The 22,136-nt window shown below is 44.6% G+C and overlaps 1 long non-coding RNA gene across 1 annotated transcript; it reads right to left on the bottom strand.

Moving 5' to 3' along the window:
* Positions 1–17,714: 17,714 nt before the first annotated feature.
* On the bottom strand, positions 17,715–20,487 carry LOC138107173 (uncharacterized). Its single transcript, XR_011149282.1, has 3 exons — positions 20,439–20,487; positions 20,151–20,310; positions 17,715–18,862 (listed from the first exon to the last, which is right to left on the bottom strand). It is a non-coding gene; the product is annotated as an uncharacterized lncRNA (long non-coding RNA).
* Between the last annotated feature and the right edge of the window lie 1,649 nt (positions 20,488–22,136).

Here is a 22,136-nt window from a genome sequence, read left to right as displayed (position 1 = left end):
GAAGATGAACAGAGAACCACACTCACAGCAAGAAAAGGTGGGTGCCAAAAGGGTAAAAATAGCTATGGAAGAGCTCTTCCTGCCCACTCTATCCTTTAGTTCATTTTTCACCTTCAGCTTTCCTGCCTTCTCTACCTCGGCCAAAGAAATCCTGCATTATCTAATGCCAAGCTTCTTTTGGAAGAAGAAAGTTCTTCCTTTCTTTGGAGAAATGGAGTTCCTGCACTTGTTGTGTTGCCCACAAAGCCATGGAAAGAACTAACTTGTCGAACCAACTGCCTGAGTCCAGAATGGTTCACTTGAGCCCCAGGCTGAGCCCTGTCTTTGGTGTCACTGGACTTTGTGACAGAGATTTTTGCTTTTCTCTCAGAGAAAACACCTGCAGCCTGGATTTCTTCTTCCCTGTATACTCCCCCCACTGCTGCATCCTGAGCCAGGTGTTCCTGGTGTATGGCCCAGAGATGCTTCTCCTGCCTGTGGGACTGATTTCTGCAGACACCTCCTCAATGCCATAAGAGTTCAGAGTTGGTTCTTTTCCAGAGCTCTAGGAGACCTTTAGATAGAAGCTCAACCCAGACTTTCATCTTTTTGGTCACTGGACAGTCCGAGACAAAGAAGAACAGCCACAATTTTACAAAAACTGGAAATTTCATCCTTTTCCCTCTCCCCCCCATCAAAGAAGCCTTTGAAACTGGCGACTAGGAGATACTATTAATGCCAAAAATGTAATAGGAGACAAGCCCACATTAGCTGCTTTTATGGCTAAGGAGAAAGTGCTGATTTGCAGCAAAGAAAATTTAGATAACAGCTCTTTGGAAAGATTAGGAATCCACATCTCCCAGCCTCACAGCATCTACTAGCTGGTGAAAGTCAGGAAATAATTTTGTTTTGGACAGATTGCTGTTTCCTAGGGGGGTTTATGCCTTCCCAGTAGGAAAACAGTTATGAGCAGTTATTCCATCCTGTCCAGCAATTCTGCTTTCATTAGTGTTTCATGCTCTGCACTGATTTCCAGCTGCAATCACCTATGTCCTGGGGACTCATGCTGCTTAATCGCCTGGCATTATGCTAAAGCCCTTATTTGATCAAACAGGTACCTCATACAAAACCAAAGATCATTTCTGTTTCCAGGACCTTTCCTAATGCTTTCAGCGGTGCTAATGACTTGAGCAGTTCCAGTCTCTCTGCCCCTCTTTGGTGACAAACTCTGAGAGGAGCTGTGGCTCCTCATGGCCAGGATAAATTCATTTTTCTTCAGCTGCCACTCACAGAGTGCTCTCTCTGGTAGGCAGATTGGAGAAGAGTTATTTGGCTTGAACTAATGAATCTTTGCTTTAGATCCCGTGGGATATGTTTTCATGGATGCTTTGTTTTGCAGTGTAATTAATGTTATCAGTGTTAATGGATTCTTCAAATCCCTGCATATCCTGCTGCCATTGTCCCTCATGTTCTTACATGGAATATGTACACGAGGGAAGCAAGAATCAGAGAGAGACAAAGCAGAGCCCAGAAGGTGTGGGATCAAAGGCGTTGTACCTGAGGGATACTCCTGCACAGGGAAATCCCTGCTCACATGGGGGCCTCTCTTGGGGAAACTTTACTGGAAGACCCGGGGGTTTATTCCCAAATGTGGTTGTGTCCATCAGGAAAAGCTTTCTTCTGTGAAAGGTGTGAATGTGGAGACAAGGAGATGGACAGCTCTTGACAGAGCTCTGTACCTTGCATCCCTCTGGATAACTTTCAGTGTGAATCTTCCCTCACCTCCATGCCCACGCAATAAGAACTGGCAGCCCTTTCTTCACCTCCTGGGTCCAGCACTAAGCTCTCCCTGCATTCCCAGAACCTTCTGAGGGGTGCCATGCTGCATCCCTTGGATCTGCCCTCACCAGTCTTCCCATTGTCATTGAGTTCACCGAGAGCTACCACAGCTGGAGCAGCAGAAGCACCCAGAATCATGTTCCACAGGGCAGTCTCAGCACATTGTACAGCCTCTTCCTGCTGCTTTTTCCCCCTGCCCGAGTCTCTCAGGCATTTCTGGGACATGGCTCCAGAGATGGCACGACGGAGCCAGAGACCTTCATGTCACATCACTAAATGTGCATCCAACACATCCTTGCATTGCAGCCCTCCCCCTTCTGGCATTGCTGGCCCCACGTGGGATGGCACACGTAGATATGTTTGGGGAGGCTTTAGGATGTGAGGCTGAGTGCTTCCACATGCAGTTCCACCAGCCCTGCAGAGCTAGAGCAGGGCAGCATCAGCAGACGGCCTGAAGCCGCTGTGCACTCAGCTGGACGTAAGGCAGAGCTCATCCTGCCTGAGGATGACAGGAGACACTTGTCCCCCTGTCCAGAGCTGATTTTTAGGACTGCTGTACCTTTGTGTCTCACTCCTGCTGTCCAACTTCAACACACACCTGCAGGGAACATCAGATGAAAGGCAAGGAAAAATTCCCTACCTTGTGTACAGACCTATTTCTTGTGATTAATTGAGGAAAGAAGCTGTCCTGTCTGAATAAGAGACATTCAGCTTAGTGTCTGAAACAAAATATGCATGAAATAATTAAGCTTATCTTGAATTTATTTTGCTTGATCTCAGATAGGAGGGCTTACTTAACAGCTTTTCAGCCTAGCTCATTTCTTCTCTCTTCTTTTTTCTTTCTCCCTCAAAGACAATTCTAAACTACAAATGCAATTCAGAAATGATCAGTATTTGATGCAGCTGAAATGATACTGTGAAATGAAAATGTTTTTGTGACTTAAAATATTTTTCCACATTTTCTGCTGAAGTAACTTCATAAGTAGATTTTTTTTTCTCCCCTCAAAGCTCCATTTTTTTGTTCAAACTTTTGGGTTTTGTTGAGAACAAAACAAAAGCTCCTCTGCCAGCTCACTTAGTTCTACTTCAGTGGGTGTGCTGTTTGTTGTGAGCATAGGGAATGTCACAACAAATTTGTTCATTTGAGATTTCTTAAAACAAACATACAGAGGAGGCTGGAAACTCTAAGTGGGCATCTGCATTAAAAAGCCCACCAAGTCAAATATTGAGGAAAATCAGCTTGTCCTTAACAAAAGGACATGTCTCATAAAGCCAGCACTGACTTTTTCCAGGGGGAAATGTATTGCTACATGAATAGGAACCCATGTAGGAAAACATATTTATTTATGTGAATGCAGGAGAAAATTGTTTTTCAACTAAGATCTCACCATTTACATATTCAAATATTCACTAACCTAACCTTTTACCTTCAGGAAAGCCTTACCAAAGCAGAAGCAGCATTACCAAGCCAGCCCCACTCTGCATTAAGCTCTGCAGGAAAGGTTTGTGTAAGACAAACCCTGACGTGTTCCAGCGAGAAACCCGGCAGCGCTCTCCAGGGAAGAGCATGCAATAGCTGGAAGCCCTGGAGCTTGCATAGCAATTTTCATCATAGCCTGGAGCAAATCAGGGATTGACTCACCTCCAAGGCTGTCCCCACGAAGCTGCAAGTCTCAGAGATAAGTCTTGATATAAACTAAATCCCTACTTTCCCTCGTTTTTTAAGGGGAAATCTGGAACTCCTGGAAGGATGTGATTCACATGGCTCCCCTCCTCACGCCACACCTTGCACCGGGGTGACTGCCATAGGATTTCCAACTCTATTTATTGCTGTTCCAGCCGGCCAAGAAGCAAAAGAAATGGTCCCCCCTCTGGCCAGAAAGAGGCAAATCCAGTCCGATGGGCTGACCAAGAGTACAGGCAGTTCAAGGTTGCATTTCCAGCTCGTGCCTCTGGGTTTTGGGTTGGCAAAAGACAGTTTTGCCTTCTGAGAACCTCTTCAAATTCAGAGATACACTTTTTTTTTTTTGTGCACAGAAAAGTGCAAAAATAACTTAATTGTTTGGAACTCTGCACTCATCCCTTAGAAGGAGTGGAGCAGGTGCTTTCATGAGAAATAAGGGTCTCACTGCCATCAGCACAGGCGCTTTACAAGAGGGGCTTGCATAAAGAAGTTAATTTGCTGGTCTTAAAATGCAGGCAACTTATCACAGCCAGCTGTGCAGTAAGTAATGAGCAGGGAAGATAAATTTCTTCATTTTTACAGAGTTAAATCTTGCTAATTAAGACCACATTGCCGCTTGCTAGAAAGAATTTGCATGGATATCTAATATTTCCCACATGTACTTACCAGAAATGAATGTCGCAGCCTGTCTGAAGCACAGACATTAACTTCCTCTGCTTCCCCAGAGCATTGGTTTTGAGGAAAGGGCCCTTCATTCGTGTGGAGGGCTGTGCCTCTGTAGACCTCCTTTTTGGAGGAATACCCCTCCTCTGGTGTTATTTGTAGGCATTCAGACTTGTGCCCTCTCACCATCTGAGAGTGGGGATTTCATGAGAAGATGGAGGTCTTTTCCCAAGACATTGGAATGCCTACATGGGATGAAATTCTCTCATCCACAAAGACATGAGATGCTTTGCAGTGCAGAGACTGAAAAAGGGCAAGGGCGAGATTGCAAATTTCCTTCTGTACCTCCTTAGCTGCTGTTTCAGAGGAGCTGCAAAGCTCTTCTGATGCTTTGGTTGTGAGGGACCTTTCTTACAATGTCAAGCTGGTGACTCAGTGCAGGGCTTGGGAAAGGGAAGAAAAAGAAGGAAGGGAGAATGCTCTCCCCTCAATGACTCAGTGAGCTGGATTCCCTGATACTGCCTGCCTCCCAGGACATGGAGCAAGATGAGCCGTGTATCTCCCACGTGCCACTTTCCAGCTGGGCAGCAGACAGATATAAAGAAAGGCAGTATCTGGGGAACTGGGAAGAAGGTTGACCCCACCAGATTGAAGGAGCTGAGGGATGTAACGTGGCTCTGGGAGCAGTACTCACCTTAGCAGTGAGCTCAGGAGGGGATCAGGCTGAGGGAGGCAGAGGAAGGCTTGGACAGCAGAACTGGGACATGCCAAAAATCTTTGCTAAATTAGCACCAATATCCTAATTGATCGAAGGCTTTTGAATGCCAAACCATGTGTCTGTGTTTGCAGCTGAAGGGACATGAAGAAGGATCTTCCATCACACAGCAGGTTCTGTTGTTTCCAAGCTCTCTTTAATTTGTAAATGGAACAAACAGTAAAGAAGGTTGAGATTTTATTGCAAAATCCCTCTTTTAAAAACTCCCAGTACAGCCCAGTGCTGGACAAACACATTTCATAAACTTGGTGATAATACTGATAGTTGTTTGCATCCAATAATGCCAAAGCAACCCACAGCAAAGTAGGCAGCACACATTTGGCTTTAAAAATGTTGAAGCCAAAGCACTAATGCTGCAAATTGCAAGGTCCATTTAAATGAAAATGAATGTTAATATGTTTGTGTAAAGCCAAAATGGAATTTAACAGAGAAAGCTGTGAAGCAGGATATTTTGTCAGTGGAACAAATCATCAGGAAGACTGAAATGCACTGGCTTGACATTATCAGAATGACCTGGGCAAGGTGAAAAGATTTGTCTTGACATTTATTCGTGGATGGATAATTTTGCTGACCGGATTTTCTAAGGGAAAATCGTTTTTGGCTGTTTTGTGAGAGTTCTACCTAATGAGCCAGCAGGAAAGACCAGTGAAGGGCGCTAGAGCAAGCCCTGAGCTGCTGAACCTTCCCTCCTCTGCTGCCACTGGCAGCAACAGTGGTCTTATTGCTAATTCTTTCCATTCAATTATGAGCCTTGTTGGTTTTCAGCTTGGGGTTTGTATTTTTTCCTTAAATTTTCTGGTTTGGGAGTTTTCTCAGGGCAGGAGAGATCTAAGATGCCACTGCAGACAAAGAAATCCATGATTAAAGACAGGTAAGTGGTTCCTTCCTCAAAACATTCCAGCTTTTTCCACAGAAGGTGAATTTTCTGGCAACAGGTTGTGTGGTTTTCCATCCTCTGGAACATTCTCTAATTATTAATAACTTTGATGATTACAAGGTTGGGCTGGACTCCCACAGAGACAGGTGGTTAGCCGCCCTGTAGCCACAAGTCAGGGAAAGCAGCCCCTTCCCTGGGTGATTCTGCACAAATTAGTCATGAGAGCTGCTGCACCCAGAGCAGGGACAGGTGGGTTCAAACCTGGTGTCTAAATGTGCTTTTCCATCTCCTGGGAGAGCAGTGCTCAGCAGTGACCTGTGTGAGACAGGTCACATCCTAAGCTACAGGCTATGATGGCAGGTGCAACCACATCATTGTGCTCAGAGGTGGCTGGCAAAGGGGAACAAAAGGGCAACCAGGCAGCAGGGAGAGGTGTGGGAATGAACAGGAGTAAAGGGTCCAAAGAAGGGCAGAGAAAAAAAACCTGGAGGTGAGCCTGGACAAATGATGAAATACATATCCTCCAAGCAGGCAATTAGCAACAAATCTTGAGGCTGATGAGTCTTTCAGCCTTGCTCAGTGCAGCTGTGGTGAGGAGTGAACCAGGGTGTTGTAACTGGGTGTTGTAATGTGCAGGTGATGAACTGAGCCTCTTCTGGAGGAAGGTGCACCACAGCTCCTGTGTCTCAGGGCCTTGCACCTGCTTGGAGCTGTTGATAAATCACCCTGGAGAAGGTCAGGACCACATCATCATTGCAGTGGTAAAGAACAGGAAAGCAGTTTTGTGTCGGTCACTCTCAGAGTCCAACACTTTTGGACTTTTGCCCTGAACTTTGGACTAGGCATGAGCAATAGGTAAAGCCAGAAGGTAAATCCAGACCTTGTGTGGTTTAGAGATGAGATAATTAATAAAGTGAGGCTGCAGCTGCACTCTTTCAGCAGAGCTGAGGGTAAACAAATCTGTGCTGGACTCCTTCTCCAAAACAAGTCTGGAGAGCATCTCTCAGGGGCCATTGCACCTTGGCAGCAGGAAAACAGGTGGGAACTGATCTCTGAAAGAGAATCTCAGAAAAATCTCCCCTCAGCCCCTCCAGAGACCTCCACTTCCTGCTGCCTCTGCTCCACGTTTACCAGCAGATTCTCCCAGGTGATGTCCCACCTGCTCAGCTCTTTTGTAAGTCTGGCCCCTGCAGGGAAACTCTGGTCTTTCAGAAAATCTGCTATGAAAAGAGTGGAATGAAAGCATGTTGACTCCCATGGGGAGGTCCTTGCTGTTTCCAGCAAGCTTTGGCTCGTGCCAATTCATTTCTCTTCTCTATTCCCAGCAAATAAGACAGGTTCAAAAGATCAGAGTGAGACAGGGTTATGCACTTCACCACTGATGTAGCACAAAGAAAATATGTGCTGTCCAAAGAATAAATGAAGTCACACTCTCAGTTCTTAACTTACTTTAATTGAGTATATAAAAGAAGACTAAATTTCATTATCAGACTCAGCAGGAAAAGCTAAGCTGGAGGGAAGCAGTTCTTTATTAATTCACAGGGCTGTACATCACACATTATGTCTGGCAGAAAAAAAAGTGTTTTAACTTGGAGGGAAATATTAATTCTAGCTGGAATGAAACAGTGTCTAACGTGAGCACAGCCTTTCTCCAGCAATACGGTTTAGAATCTTAAGGTAAATGTTCTAATTGTCAATGTTCTCTCTGTAATGCTCTGATGTTTTCAGTAGCCACAATTGCCAGTGGCACAGAGCTCCACAGTGCAGCCAGGTGCTCTGTGAGAAGGCAGCAGAAGCAGGGTTTCTTGGTGTCCCTTTCTTTTTTGTCTCCCCATCCAAAGAGCATCTTTTGAAGTCGAAAAACCTTTCAGGCATTGAACTCCTACTAAAAGCCAGAAATTCTCTTTTCTTCCGCTGTCCTGGTGCACCAGTGGTGCTGCTGCCACTCAAAGTAAGCTTCCAACACTTGTGAATTATCCTCTTCTTCCCACTTCTGATTTTTCTTTTTTCCTCACTTTCTCATTTCTTTATTTCCTCTTGCAGGAGAAGGACTGGCAGGCTCTACCTGGACTGCCACCATGTGTTAGTTAAGTGACTGGTTAGAGGTGTCAGAGCTGTAATGCAATTTGTATTCATTATGCCTCTCCAAAAGAGCAGGTAATTTGAGGGAAGACTGAAGCTCTGGACAATTCATTAGATGCTCATCTCAAAGGGAAGTGTGCCAGACAAGAGTATCTGATATGCTTCTGAATACCTGGAATTGATGCAATGTTCCATGTTAAAAATACCTTTCACAGTTATTTTGGAAAATTTGCCTTTGACTGTGGGGAATTGTCAGCTTGTTTGAATCATGGTGGATCTGAGCTTCACGCAGATGACTTAGCATGGATGCATTAGGAAATTACAATCAAAGCCCTGTTCCCACCAAAGCATGCTGTGAAATTTGGGATAAACCTTCTAATTGAAAACTAATTGGTGTTACACTGAGAAATGCCAAACAAGATGGTGCCGGTTCAGATCATTCCCTTTCTCAAGCACCAAGGACAAATTCAAGTTTCCAACAGTGTCACACAGTGAGATGTATTTGCACCTGGCACTGAGAAAAGAATGCCCACTCTGGGAGCTGTGTAGGCAGCTTCTCTTCACGGGTGTTCTACCACTTCTTGCAGTAGCAAACACAAGAGTTCCACAAAGACTGGGACCTCGGAGGCGTCCTCGCCACCGTCACACATTACAGCACCTCCCTGCCTCAGGACAGGGCTGATGCACATCTTTACAGAGACTCCTGGCAGAGCAGGCCAAACTTGTCACCTCCAGGTCATCTGGCACTCTGAAACACACTCGGCTCCAACACCATCCCAGCAGGAATGGGAACTGAACTGCATCGTGGCAGATTAATAAAGGTAACCTGCTCTGGTGGGATCAACACCCCTCTTTGAGGTCAGCTCGTTAGGATGAGAGAAAGTGCAAGAAGTTCCTGTGAAAATTAGAAGTTTCTGCTGATTTTTCCACTTTACTTTTCCAAGGCCTAGCAAACAGAGTAATTAGCCTCCTACCTCTTTACTACCACTTTCTACCTACTAAAAAATAATTGGAAGTCTCTGCTCAGTCTCGTCTTTTCTGGGATAACCAGTTCTTTCCTCTCATACTGTGTGTTACAAATGGCCCCTCTGTCTTGCTGTCACTCCTTTCTCTGCGCTGGCATTTTGGCAGTGTCCCTGCATCATTCTTGGATCACAGCTTCACCATCTTGGTGCAAGACCCTGCCATCCCTGAGGTGAGCAGAGCAAAGCGCTGTCTTCCAAGCTCCACTTCCATTTTCACTGTTCAGGTCAGCTGTGGCTTTTTGCTAGGGCATCCTGCATCCCCAGCAGTGTCTGTCCTTTGCATCCCCAACATCTCCCTTCTTCTCAGTGTCATAATCCATGCCCTCATCTCAGACTGCTGAATGCTCCTGCTCTGTGTGTCGCACCAAGTGTGTCTTTAGCCAATGCCACCTGAGAGGCTGCAGACCATTTTCCTACTTCACCCAGGCAGAACTGACCAAATCCTATCCCTCGGAATCACCCTAAATCTCTCAAACTTTGTCTGGGACATGTCAGTTAAACATTTCTGTGTTTAATAAATCTATTGATTGATATCAGGCATTGTTTGCACCTCCTGGTAGTTTCACCCACACTGTGTATTAACTTGCTTTGCTGGAGGCAGCATCAGAAGACCTCACTCATGTTAGCTGATACACTCACTGATATCCACCACTTTCCCCTTCCTCTTCAGGCAGGTCACCCAAGAAAGCAAATGCCATCACTGGCACTGCCATTGTTCTGGCATGACTTGATAAATGTGAGCTGACTGTTTTAACCTTCCAATTAATCTTTGTTAAGGACTTGTGAAAGAAATGAGTGGATGTCAGTGTCATTCTGGGCATCACAATCAGGCTGATGAGTTTATGAGTGTCTATGTCCTTCCTTTCAAAAATAAAAGCACCATCTCCAGTGCTGTGGGCTTGCAGCCGTGCCCCAGGAGATCTCAGCAGTAACAAGTTTAGAAGGGAACATTTAAACTTTTTACTTCCAGCCTCATTTCAGAAAGAAATTTTCTTTTATATTACTGCATTCAGAATTAGCCTATTTTGATGAAATACCATCTTCAAGGAGAAGTATGTTCTGTCACACACTTTTTAATCAGCTCTCTCCCTAACTCATTTGAGGAATAATGCATTATTTTTCATTTTGTTTTGTTTGGTAAAGCTGAGGTGAAGAAGATTGCTTGTATTTCCCCTAATCATGCTGTCTGGTTTGTTGATGAAGTTCTGCTTTCTGCCTGTGAAGGAGTTTTGTCTCAATAGATCTTAAAATACTAAACACAGGAACTTTAACTGATCTTGGGTAGCAGTAAACGCAAGGGTGATTTCATCATTGTCTTTGCAGAGAGCAGTTAGACTAGAAAATGTTTGAACTTGTCACAAATCAAGTGAATCAAGAGTGTTTCAGTACTTGGTGATAAAATCTGAATACATGATCAGCACAGAAAGCCGCAGCTGTGCCACTTCCTTCCAAGGCTGGGCCTAAGATGTTTAATGTAAAAAGTTCTTGTTAAGTGGTCAATGCTCAGGTTGTGTTAATCAACACATCTGGATGGTGTTTGCCATCTCAACTCTTGTGCTGGTGATCTCTGGGTGATCTCCAGATCTTCAGGAAAGTGTCTGCTTGCCCACACACCAGGGCTGTGTCCATTTTTAGTACAACAATTTTTTCTTACCCTGTCAGTTTTGACACCACCAAAGCACTAGGGCTGCCTCTGCCAAGCCATAAAGAGCAGACAGTGTCAGTGCACACATCCATAGTTAGCAAAGGTGGGGAAAGTCCACTCTTCTGCCTGACTTCCCAGCAGAGGAAGCCTTGACAAAATTTTTCAATGCATGTGAGTGTGTCTGTTTCTCTCTCCCAACTCCTTGTCCTGTCACCCAGAGTTTGCCTCTTTTTGACCCTTTGCAAACACCATCTTCATCAATGCCATTTCACAGAGACACAGAGCTTCCATCTGGAGGATGGCATTGCTGTCTGGCTGCTGCCAGTGTGGAAGGGATCCTTTACCACACTGAAGCTCCTCTGCACAGCTTTCTAGGACAAGGTCCCTGGTCACATCTCAGACACAGTTTTCAGGAGAAGAGACAATTAGATCTGTGTTAGATGAGCTGCTGCATGAAGTTGTGTGAGCTGCTTGCTGTACAGAAGGTGCCTCGCTCTGTAGAATTTCTCCGTATGGAGGGATTTTTGCAAGGACTTTTCACAGAGTCACAGAAGGGACCCCCAAGGAACATTGACCCCAACTCTTGGCCCTGCACAGCACCATCCCCAGCAGTCACACCATGTGCCTCAGAGCATTGTCCAAATACTTCTCAGACTCTGTCAGGCTTGGTGCTGTGACCACTGCCCTGGGGAGCCTGTCCCAGTGCCCAGCCACCCTATGGGTGAAGAATCTTTTCCTGATATCCAACCTAAACTTGTCCTGACACCTATCACAGGATGTGCTTATCCATCTGGGGGATGGACATTTTGTCCAGAAGGATCCTGTGACAGACAGTATGGAAAGTGTTGCTGAAATCCAAAAAGATGACATCCACTGGCTTTCTTTGTCTCAGTGTCTGTCTGTCTACCCAACAGATTGGTCTACTAAAAAAAAAAGCCCAATACAATTTCTCAGCAGATTCAGCCTAACAGGCCCCCAGAACCTAAACACCCAGGTAATCACTTGGTCAGGCACTCCAGTTCTATGGGAAAAGCCCAGGATGACAGGATCTGTCACACTGACATGCTACAACTCTCTACGTTCCTACTACATGGAGTTCTGAAAACTAGAAAGTATTCCAGACATCAAAATAAAATATTTACATTCCCCTTCCTTATTGGAGACACTTTGCTGGACCAGCCTGTTGTCAGACTCCTTTATCTGCTTCAGTTCACTTTACTGCTAACTGTGACTTACACAGGATTTATGATTCAAGTCAAGAGCTTGATTGCATTTAGTTTGCTGGTGACAGAATCGATTCATTGCGGGTAGGAAGAGTGATGCATTGCTTGTCAGCCCCTCACTGGCCCACACTGAGATTATTGAGAAGCCTAGTGAGCGTCTCTATGTTTTGGAGTCATGGGGTTTTTTTCTTAAATAACTTCATAATTACTGAAATTCAATATTATTCTCCTGAATGGAGGTTATGGAACAAGTCAAGCCCTGGAAAAAACTCTTAGTAAGTTTGTTTTAATACCAAATGGTCTCATCCTGCTGAAGTAAATAAATTCCTATTTCAACTCACTCATTTCCATTAATTTCACTTGAACTTTTAGGATAATATCAAACATTAATTTTACTATCCAACTTCAGTTGTGTTATTAATATTTGCTGGTATAATGCTTTGTTATTATAGAATAACAGTGTGTGTACCTTATGGAAGTGGAGCATTTAGGTATTGTTGAAACAAAATTATTTGATGTTGTCAAGACCATCCAATTTGATTATTCTCATTAGACATTTCTGGAGGAGGGAAAAGGAAGAGAATTTTATGTTGAAATTTGATTTAAAACAAAAATGACTTCTGAAATGTTGGGATTTTATCACTGGCTAAAAATGCTGGTACCTGGCAGGTATTTCTGCCAAGAAACAAAGAAGCTGATAAAATTAGGCACACAATGAAAAAGAGCAAGGAAAGGGTGGTTGCTGATGGTCCAGTCTGGAGCTAAGATGTTTCCTTGCAGGCCAATAGATGAAGGAAGTCAGAAAATAGGTGTACTCAGCTCTACAAATTAAATGTCTCAGCTTCATCTCTCAACCTCTTATTGCCATTTTTTTGCCCCTCCCTCTGCAAGTGGCATTGCTTGAGTTCTTGCTGCTGCCCCAAGAGAGGGAGACTGGGAGAATGTCCTCTCCTTCCTGTTTGATTTGAGGCTCTCCAACATTTTGCACACTGCTGAGCAGGTCGAGGTGAAGGACAGGCTTGTCCCCAAGGACATCCTTGTGTCCCCATAAGCAGCCAGATTCATTGGGCATGTAGGACTAAGACATCAGACTGGAGCAGGCCTGAGGTGCTTCATGGAGTCCTGTAAATATCTACCCCAAGGCTGTCTGACCTAAGGCTACGCTTGACAAGTTACCTCCCAGAGAAAGGTGATTCCTGTGTTGTCTATCTTCCTGGCACAGCTCACTTATACTCCCAGTGAAGACACCACCCAGAAGAAACATAGCTTTAAAAGTGCCTTAAAGAGGAGAGCTGGATGCAATTAACATGTGGATGAGGGGAGCTGGATGACCTTCACTCCCTGATGGATTCACTCCCGAGCTAAACACGTCTAAGGCTCTGGCTGTATCTATTCATCAAACTAATGGTGTGATGGTAGTTGTGCTTATTGGATTAAATCATCCCTGAGCCATGGGCTTATGCTAACAAGCAACAAGCTCCTCAAAGTCCCTGAAGTGTGTGATGTGTGCTGGTTGCTCCTCCAAGAACAAGGGACACTGTGTAAGAAGATGCAACACAGAGTGTAATAAAGACTTTTTAATATACCATAAAGAAGCCAGAACAAAAGCCTACTAATGCTGGCCATGCCTGAATAAATGCATGCCAAAGTCTCAGATGTGATGGCTCCTTGCTCCTCAGGAGACCCCATATAGCATAGGACTGTTGGTGTGGCAGCATTTTACACTGGCCTGCTCAAGTCAAACTCTTTTCCTTCCAGTGGTAGGAAATAGGGCAGGAAGGTTTCCATGCACTGGAAAAAATGGGTAATGGTGACACTTTGCAAATCCTGCAATGGCAATTGCTCAAACCATGCTGGTGCTTGAGTGCCACTCTTTTGCTAACAGGGGTTTGGGCTGAGGCACTCCCGGGTGCTTTTGTCCATAAAATTTTTCCTCCCCAAGAAGTTCCCCCGAGGTTCCTCTTTCTTATTCATTATTAGTGACATCTAGTGACCAGCGAGAGTCATGCAGCAAACGAATGAAACCGTAATTAGTAAGTTCGACTGAACTTACATGACAGGGAACTACTTGGACTATTAGTTTAAGAAGTATTTCTCACACGGCCAGTAGAGAAATCCATCAGGTTCTTGTGCTTGAAATTATCCTTTGCTTCTCAGCCTTTTGCAGAGTGCCAAGGGCTGCTCTAGCCCCTGCAGGAGGTCCTGTGAAGAAGGTCCTCAGCTGAGGCTTTCCAGAACGTTTTATGATCCAGATAACAGCCTTGGGGTTTGAACTTTGATGTGCTTTAAAGGTTCTGATTTTCAGGCATCGAATTTTCAGCTTTTCTTATAAATCAGGTTTCCTCAGGGTATCTCAGCTGGGTGTCTAAAAGACTTGGCAATTTGTAACACCTCCTTTCAACTTGCTTTTCTGATAAAATAAGAATATTTTATTGCTTTGCCACTATTTAACTGAGTCTCTACTCCCTATCACCTTGCAGCCCAAGCAACACAGTAGCAGATGTCTCTGAGGTCATTATGCTCCTCCTGGGCTTCGTGCAGATAGGAAACCATGCAGAGCAAAGTGCCTGGGATGGCTGCACAAGTACTGAAATCCTAAGTAAATTTAAAAAAATTCATTTGGGAAAAAAGGCAAGTGGGAGAGACACTTTATAGTGCAGCTACAGCAAAAAAAAACACGTTAAGTTCTTGTCTTCTAGTACACAAATCTGATTTGAGATGCAAATCTAGGGGGAAATGGGCTTGGCTTGGCCTGGTGTTTGCTACTGCAAGATTAATCTGTAAAAGTAACCTGAGAAAGAGGCCCCTTCTTCCAAAGTAATGCTGCACTGGGTGAACAACAGTGTCCAGGTGCAGAGCACCCCAGGTGTGAGGCTGTTATGATCCATGGGAGATGCCCCTGCCCAAATTCAGGTGTAAATCAGACCATAGGCCAAAGTCAATTACATGGATTTTATTTAGCACTAAATGTTAGAGAGATAGAAAAGAGGAGAGAGAGAAAGAGAAAGAGAAAGAGAGAAAGAGAAAGAGAAAGAGAAAGAGAAAGAGAAAGAGAAAGAGAAAGAGAAAGAGAAAGAGAAAGAGAAAGAGAAAGAGAAAGAGAAAGAGAAAGAGAAAGAGAAAGAGAAGGAGAAGGAGAAGGAGGAGAAGGAGAAGGAGAAGAGAAGGAGAAGGAGAAGGAGAAGGAGAAGGAGAAGGAGAAAGAAAGATCAAAGATAGTCACTACCCAGTGGTGTCCCATGGGTCCTTTTTCACCCTGGGCTTCTGGGCAAGGGGGATCCTGGAGTCTTTCTGGAAGTGCCACCTTTATACAGCCCTACTTCGGGCTATCCACGAGGTGGTCACCAATGTTCCCAATAACTTGAGGTGGCGTGTGAATAAGCAGTTGCTTCCTTTCCCACAGTTTGACGCAGTGGTAATTTTTGTCTGGATGCATTACCCAGGATGTGCTCAGCAGACCTCAGCTCTGCTAGGCCTGCAATCAGTGCCTTCCTGCTGTAAATTTCTGCCTTCTGCACTTAGCTCAAGTTCCCTCTGTGGTGGCTTATCTTATGGCAAGTTCCTTCTGTGGCTTTGGCAGTGTTTTCAGACAGGCAGCTGTGTTTTTAAAGTCCTTTTAAGAGGTACAGAAGGGAGACAGAGATGTGAATGCCCCACATTTCTATTTTTTCTTGCCTCTTGGGGAGATGGGGAAAGACCAATCTGGGTTTTGCCAAGTGGTCCAGCCGAGGAATCCAGCTTCCCAGCAAGATTTCAGAAAGGTTTCTCAGCAACCAAGCCTCCACACTGAATGGAGATTGTGCCTCAGATAAAAGGCATTTAAAAGGAGCTGAATCAACACTGGGTTTTGGCTTGTACACTCATCAGGGCACCATGCAGGACACAAACTCTGTGTCATGCCTGTCCTGCTCCTGATACTGCCACAGGAAATGGTGTGGAATGGGATAGCAGGACTGGAGAGACACCCAACTCTCTATTCAGAGCACACTGCTGGTGCACCTCTGCTGCTGAAGGAATCTGAGTGTGAAATGCCAGCCCAGCACGTGGGAATCTGCAGAGCTGAGCTGCAAGCAAAGCACAGTGAGAGAGAGGGAGCAGGGCAGCCATGGGCCAGCAGCAAGACTCAAAGTTCTCCTTGTGTCCCTGCTGTACTTGTCAGTCCAGTCCTGAGTCCACACGGGTCCCCAGGGATGCCTAAGGGCTATGGGCTCTGCAGGCTGAGCCTGCTCCCCCCCACAGGCTGGGGAGGGGAATGTCTCAGCATCATTTCTTCGGAGAGATGCTGCAAATGATAGGACTGGTGACAGATTGAACACTAAAAGCGTTGCAGCCTCGAGCAAACCCGGAGCCAAAAGGGCCACACCATTATGCCATTAGTCAGAGCAGATGCTTGTGATAGTGGCAGTGACCTGAAACTGCTCATCTTGTTACTCAGGGAGGGCTTCAGCCATGGGGCTGGCAAGTGTGGAATAAATAAACCAGGCTCTTCTTTCCTTCCTGAGCTGCCTGCCACTTTCAGCTCTCACTTTAGGCAAAGAGAACAGTGAAGCAGTGGTGACAGCTGACACAATGCCCTTCACAGCCAAACCACTGCTGGAAACAGCTGCTGAAACAAATTTTGCACAAAGATGGCTTAGTCAGGGGCTTGTAGCTTTTATCTCCTTTACTCAGACTCTACTCCTCTGCCTTTTTCTGAGGTTTCTTTCTACCTTTACACCACCAAGCACTTTGGGGCAGCGATCCCAGGTTGCCACTGGCGTGTCCACCCTCACGTGCACTTGAACAAGAAGTTAATGCCTTTCCTCCTTGATCCCCAGCATACTGACTCGTGGGCCAGGCATCCCATAGGAGTCAGGTGCCCATATTCTCTCTTTTAGGGCCCCTCTCTGCTCCAGGACTGGCACATCTACTGGAGTAGGTGCAAACATCTGGAACAGCTGTTGCAAAAATAGGCTCAGCCTCCACACTCAGAGGAAGAGCAGCTGGAGAGGTTTTGCTTTCTCTCCTTGAAGAGGAGGTGGAGAAACAGATGTGATCTACAACTTGGGCAGTAAAGAAGGGTCCACTGCAGAAATTCTCCAACCCCCTTCCCAGGCCATCCATCTTGTCTTGCATAGGGCACACCAGAATCTCCTGTTTAATATAAGTTATGCCCATCTCCTATGAGGTGACTCTCCCTCTCACAGTGCCACCCTTCACAGTGAGCATCATTCAGGGTAGAATCTGCAAGGTCTACTACAGCCTCGTTGAAAAACATCCTTTAAAAAACAAAAAAAGATAGAAAAACCATGTCCAAGACTAGGTCAAAACATTCTTTGGAGGAAGTGAACTGTGTGGAAACTTCCAACAGTTCTCAAAGGAAATGACAACACCTGCAACCACAGTGTGCCCCTGCCTTTGGAAAGTGTATGGACAACTGTAGGCACAAAGAAAAATGCTCTTGGATGAAAATTGAATTTTTTTTTTTTACCATCGCCTCTCTGCCTCCCTGGCAATGTTGCAGGCAGTAACTTACTGGAAGCTCTAAGTAAAGCCATGAAACACTTGGCTGCAGCAGTCAGCATCAGAATGCCTTTGCAATTTTCATTTAATCAGCTGGCAGCTGTATTGAGAAAGATGGGTCTGCAAAGGCACCTCTTTCCAAGGAGCTCTGACACACAGCTCCTGACAGGCACAGACGCCTTGCTCCCAGACAGACTGCAACAGGACGTGTGGCTGGGAAGGGCTGGAAGGGCTTTGGCAACACCTGGAGCGCATACCTGAGGCAGCAGAAGTAGATAGTAGCTGTTCAAGAAGAGAAGGTGGCCTTGGAGCACGCCCTGAAATGCTCCACAGGCCTGTCATCTTATTGGGAAATCTGTATCCATAACCACCTCCCTCCTAATCCCCGCCAGGTTATGTTGATAATGGTCCCTCCTTGCCTTCCTGTCTCCAACTTGGCTCCACTTTAAAATCCAAATATAAACAGGCAAATCTTTAAAAGCTACTACTGCAACCATGTCAAACTACAGAATGTTAATCATTAGCTTTAATTGCTTTACTAACAACTGGCAGGATGTCATTAATGTGGCTAAAAAACCAATCAGACCAAAAAGCTCCCTGTATTTTACTGCGTATATCAAGAACATAGGACAACACATAAGGGCAGACTTTTGCCCAATTTTCCCAAGGAAACACTTTTGTGTCTGTCAGCAGCCACTTTTGTGCCATTTTTCCTCCTTTAACATTTTTCCTGTGTTGTGTCCCGAGCTGGTTTGATATGAAAGATACAAAAATGCTGATTTCTGTTGAAAACCATAAATATAGGCAGGTGGATAGAGAAGAGAAAATACAACAACAACATGGCAGACGTTATTAGCCACGATTTCATATTTACTTTAAAAGCTTTAGTGAGAATATAAAAGTGTTTTGAGCATCACACTGGACCTCTAAGGTCCTGTTTTATGACATCCAACACCACATTCTTCTAAGATGTTCCAGTTCAGCTTAGAGTGTACTTTTTTGTTGATGTGGTTCCTTTGTTCTGCTTTACTCAGAAGCCCATATGAGGGGAAAAAACAGCATTTCTATGACAAGACCTATTTTCCATGAAACCATAGTGGCTGTCATTAAATCTTATTTGCATCCTCTCATTATTTTTTCCCTCAACGCTACATTCCCTTTCTTCTGCATTGCTTTGTGCTGGGGGGTTCAGTATTACCTGGATCACCATCACTGGGAATTGTTCTGGGTACTCTGAGATGAGTGAAGCTCCTTTCCTACCAGTTTTTCCATCCTGGGATTCCTCCAGACGGTAAGTCTCAGCAAGAGCAGACAGCAGCAGGAAAGACTCAGGAGAGGTTCATAAACAGCCCTCTCCTTTTCTGCAAGAAAGGAGAGATTTCTTCCCACCTTACGGCCTTTGCAGCAAACAAAATGTGTGTTCTCCCTTTGGCTTTTATCAGCAAGTGCTGGTCCCTCTCAGCTGGAGATCCCACAACCCTTCAGCCACTGAATTATTCCTCTTCTTGAATGACTGGCAATGCTGCCTGGAGCAGGGTGGATGCAAAACTGCCCACTTGTAAAGGAAGCTGTGAAAAAGAAAAAAGAAATGTTGCCTTCCTTCACAAATCACAGGTGAAAAATTCTATCCTCTTGCCAGAAATGCAGATGTTTCCTAGGGAGAGCAGCTAGATGGTCAGCAGGGAAAATCCTCACCAATTTGTACCCATCCAGGTGCCAACATCAATTGCACTACACACATGAATTTCCAGTTTGACATTTCCTACAAATTGGATCTACCTTCAGGAGCTACTAAAAAGCCTTTTTCCTCCTCAACCTGAGAAATTCAGCTGAAGCATCTGGGGAGCTCCAAAAACGTTTTTAGCAACACCAGGCAAGAGGAGGCAAATTCTCAGTCTGTTAAGCATTATGTCCCCATTGGCATCAACAGGCTCTGTCCATTCACAGCAGCTCATGCTGTGTCTGGCACCAGAAATTCTCCAGCTTTACTTTTATGAGATCTTGAGATGTACTTGTGGCTCACAGCAGAGCTCTGTGCCAATGTCTCCTTGGAAAAAACCCCCAGTGTGTTAGTTTAACATTATTAGTAAATATTTAGCTCTGCTGCAGCAGCACTTTGTGGTTATTTAATACCTCCAGGGACAACTTTCTTAAAATAATAGGTGAAGTGCTGGGACTTGAGAGAGCTGAGTGTAATTCTCTGCTGTTGCAGACTCAGATCTTTGGCAGATCAAAGAGCAGTGCTCTGCTGTGATAGAGTATCTGTGTGTATCCCAAACCCTTGGGAGAGGGGATGCAGAGCACTGGAATTATGGATATACAGTTATTTTGTGTGAAAGCATAGAAAGCAGTTCAAACGTGAACAGGGTGATAAAACCTCAGAGTTTCCAGGAAAGCCCAGTCAACCCCAAAATGCAAAGAAGGGCATTAAGTTGCCTTGTCTCCAATGTGAACACAAGAATATTTTTCCAATCAGCAAAAACAGTTATCCCAGCATTCAAGTGAGGCCTGTGTGATTGTAAAAAAGGAGTCAAGATCTGGGTTCTACAGAGAAACATACTCCAGTCCTGTTCTGCAGATTTTAAAGGCCTATGAGCAAATAGCCAGTAATTCCCACATGTGTGGAGTTATCCAGCTTCTAAATGTATGTACCTTATAAAATGCTGGATTTGTTTGATCTCTTTTGTCATAAAAAATCCCCTAGGGAATATTTATCCTGCCTTTGCATGGAGATAGTGAGAAGAACAAACTTTTAGTTCTAGAATATCTCTGTGGGATGGGCTTCATGCAGACAAAGATGTCAGGTCTAGACACAAAACATGGTGTCCTGATGCAGCATTTGAATCTGTCTCCAACCTGCTTGTGGAGATGTATCCAAGAAAATTCCTGTCTTCTCTAAGAACCATTTCATCAGAACTGAGAGGAGATGGTGACATGGTTTGGGTGGCCAAACTCTGAACCAGGAATGCCACTTTTAAGCCTGGCTTCTCCAGTACTCCCAGCTTTCACGTTTAGCCTGCAAAATAAAGCAAACAGAACAAAAACGTCACAAAGAATCAAACAGCTACCTTAAAATAATATATGAGAGGAGAGGAAACTCTAGGTTGATGCTGAGTGGTCCATGAGAATAAGAACATGCTCAACCCCACTGCAGTGCCATGATTCCTTCAGCTGGGCATGCAGAGCCTCTCTTCTCAGAAGGAAAAGGGATTGATTAATTAATTAGTTAATTAGTTAACGTGTAGCAATGTGAGGGTGGAGAAAGGCTGCAAGATAATAGTTACCTTTATTATCAAAACCACAAAGCAGCTTCTCATAAATGCCTTCTTTATTTCTCATGTAAAGGATGTTGTCAGGATCAGAAGAATTTCTCATCTCAAAAAGTTCTATTAAACAACTTGGTAGTGGGCTCCAATTTGAAACATATTCTATCAAGCAGACAATATGAAACAGTGCCTAAATTACTTACCACAAAGATTTAAAGCACAAAAACCGTGACAAATCCATCTGAATTTAATGGATGGATGCAGAACATGCTGCACCCGATTCCATAAATACCTTTGTATCCCAGCCTTTCTTTGCCCTTCCTATAAAAAGTTTTTATGATGACAACTTTATTGGTGCTGAAACTGCTCCTTTCCTGACTTTCAGATCACAAGAACTTTGTTTGCCTTTCATGTATTACCCAATTATTTTATCTCCTTATCATAATGCTATCCATTATTTCCCTTTATCTACATAGATTGTTTTCCCACAGTCATGTCTCCTCTGTCCAGTGGAGGGGCATGGTTGGGCTGGTTGTGCAGTAGCAAATATAACACACCTCAGCCTCATCCCTGAGGGAGAGGTGATGAGCTGCAGGGACCATCCCTTCCTTTGTCTCATATCAGTTGATATAAAAGGTCTGTTTGTGTTGGGGCAGCTCCATAGGTGCCACCAGCAATACATCAACGAAGCTGCTTTTTTGTCCAATGTGTTTCTTTTTTCCTTCCTGACCTTTCCTTTGGAACCGTTGCATTGGAAATCAATGGCAGGTTTTATGTTCTGATTTTTTAGCTTTGCTGTCACTGCCCAAAATTGGCAAGAGAGAGAAAATTGACAAAAGCCTTAACAGGCATTTGGCAGGCAAAAAAAAAAAAAAAAATTAACCCACATGCTGTTTTTTTAAAAATCTCACAAGCCATTCTGTGGCAGAAGTCTGGGCTCACGTTACAGCTCTGGGAGTTCACAGAATTGCTCCTGTAAGCAGTGGGCATCCCTCTGTATTTAGTGTGATGTGGCTGGAATCACAAAAAGGAACCAAGCAGAGGTGATGCTCCAGACCTTTGTAAGGAAATGTGTATGTGTTGCTAATACAGCTCAAGCACTTCTAAGAAAGATATTGGATGTTGCTCGTGTTTGGCAAGTAAGCAGGAAAGCACTTCCTGAGCCTTTATCTGCCAAGCTGCTGGGCTCACATAAACCAATTTTCTGTAGCTACATCTGTGAGCAGTTCTGGCATCTCTTTCCTGTCTCCCAACGTATCTCCTTGATCACGTCCTTAAGGGACCCAAGGAATGCTTAAAAAGGGAATGTGACTTCATCTCGTCTCAGATTTTGGGCATCTTTGTGCTCAAATCATTAGCAGATAAGGAACTGTTTGCATCCCCTTTGGCAGTGAGGGATCAGTCTTTTCCAGTAGCTCCTTTTTGACTGTACCAGTTGAAAGGTTAGAAGAGAGTTATTCCTATTTAGGGCAATATAGGTGCTTAGTGCACATTTTCCAAAGAAATAGCACTGCAAACCAAAACAGGAAAAGACCTGGTTAAAGAATGTTTAGAGAAGTTATGACATCCTGAGGAA

The sequence above is a fragment of the Aphelocoma coerulescens genome, chromosome 3 (genome assembly GCF_041296385.1).
Source record: "Aphelocoma coerulescens isolate FSJ_1873_10779 chromosome 3, UR_Acoe_1.0, whole genome shotgun sequence".
NCBI classification, from domain to species: Eukaryota; Metazoa; Chordata; class Aves; order Passeriformes; family Corvidae; genus Aphelocoma; species Aphelocoma coerulescens.
The sequence above is the reverse complement of the archived record's forward strand: the minus strand, read 5'-3'. Positions and strand labels throughout refer to the sequence as shown.